This window comes from Chinchilla lanigera, unplaced genomic scaffold (genome assembly GCF_000276665.1).
Source record: "Chinchilla lanigera isolate Chin_1 unplaced genomic scaffold, ChiLan1.0 scaffold00043, whole genome shotgun sequence".
NCBI lineage: Eukaryota > Metazoa > Chordata > Mammalia > Rodentia > Chinchillidae > Chinchilla > Chinchilla lanigera.
Genome location: NW_004955444.1, coordinates 9,585,669 through 9,587,311, shown reverse-complemented (window position 1 = coordinate 9,587,311; position 1,643 = coordinate 9,585,669). Strand labels below are relative to the sequence as shown.

The window sequence follows — 1,643 nt, the reverse complement described above, 5'->3', positions numbered from 1 at the left end:
AGGTCAGCCTGGTGGTGGCAGAGGGTGCACCGAGTATGCACAAGGCCTGGATTCAATCTCCACCCCCGCAAAAAAGTTTTTTTTGAGGATGAAATGTTAAAGGTGTCACGAACAGTGCCGACTACCATATCAAAAGAAATTCTTAAATGTAAGGTATTTTTAATTTAAATGCAATTATGAAAGAAGATACAATATAAACACATTAAAATCTCTAAAGCCATGTAAAACCCGAAGGCATTAAAATTTATTAAATGATGCAATAACAACAGAATTCTTTATTTACAATAGCATTATTTAACATCAAATAAGCAAATAGCATCAGCAAAGCAATATTAACTTGCATAAATGTCTTTAAAATTTCTCTGAATATATCTACCTTTGCATAAACTGCTCACACTAGAAATACAAACATCAATGCAGGTGAACAAAGTGATGTTGAGTCAACTCTGTTTTGAAAATAAATCACAACCTGAAACACTGTAAGCTTTCTCCTGAAGAACCATAGTTAATATATTGCTTAATTTTACCCTTGTATAATCTTTTCATATACACACATCTCAGATGCAACTTTATGAGTAACTGTACAAATAAAACCCACAAATGACAAAGGAAAAAATGACAGTTAAATGTTTGAAGAAATGTATCATCGTCGCTCTGCAGTAACATAAAGGTTCAGCGACGATGCACTTATTCAAAAATTGTACACAATTCACTATACAAATATAATACATCGGACAGCTATGTAGGAATATACAAGACTTAAAAACAGATCTAAGGCATTATGCTAGATTTTAGCATTTTGAGGTTCTTGCACATAGCTTTTACCTGTAGTAAGAAACTTAAAAGACTTAGTTTTCGTCTATAAAGAAACACCAGGGAGAAAATTCTAATTAAAATCGAAGCCACTACAGTAATTTTCTTTTGTGCAGAGAATGCTTTGCTCTTAGGCAGCATACTACCATACAAACACTAGAAAATTTTAAATTCACACCAACAATTAATGGCTTAAGTTGCATTTCAAAATTGATTGTGTATCTTTGGGTTCTGCAAGTGGATCTGTGCCACCCAGTTCATGTGTTAAGCCCATATGAACTCCATTTTTAAACACAGATTAAAAATTGCATTATATAAATTGCAAAAACATTGCTTTCAATTATTCAGGCCGTATGAGATACACGTCGGGAGAGGGGCTTTTTAATCTTTGCGTCAAACGAATTCATTGTAGTAAAACAGCTCACTTCACTTTTAAACTTACCACATTACATGAACACTTAATGGGTTTAACAACCAAGTTAATGTATGTATACTTTTCACATTATGTTTTTCACATTTAGTAATATAAGTAAAACACTGATTAATTGTTCTATCAACAAAAACCAAGTACTCAGTCTAACAAATTTATTGTGTACAGCATGAGAAATACTGATAATGAAGGGAATTGATTTGGCTTTTGCTTCGATAGCGATCAATATGATCAGAGGATTCCTTCACTTATTTTCTTCTCCTAATTAGCTGTAAAACAAAACCCACTACCTGATCTGAACCGTCCGAGAACTTCTCATCCGCCTCCTTAGAGCCGCAGGTCACGCGTTACTCCGCACCGCGGGTCCCACGGCCCTGCGGCCGCCCGGCCGGACTCCGCG

At 35.2% G+C, this 1,643-nt stretch overlaps 1 protein-coding gene across 1 annotated transcript in view; it reads right to left on the bottom strand.

Annotated features, from left to right (window-relative positions):
* Positions 1-202: 202 nt before the first annotated feature.
* Positions 203-1,643, bottom strand: part of Ncoa2 (nuclear receptor coactivator 2) — a gene marked incomplete in the record, with an annotated part of 273,362 nt that continues 271,921 nt past the window's right edge. Inside the window, 1 exon segment of the mRNA XM_005392106.2 lies at positions 203-1,643.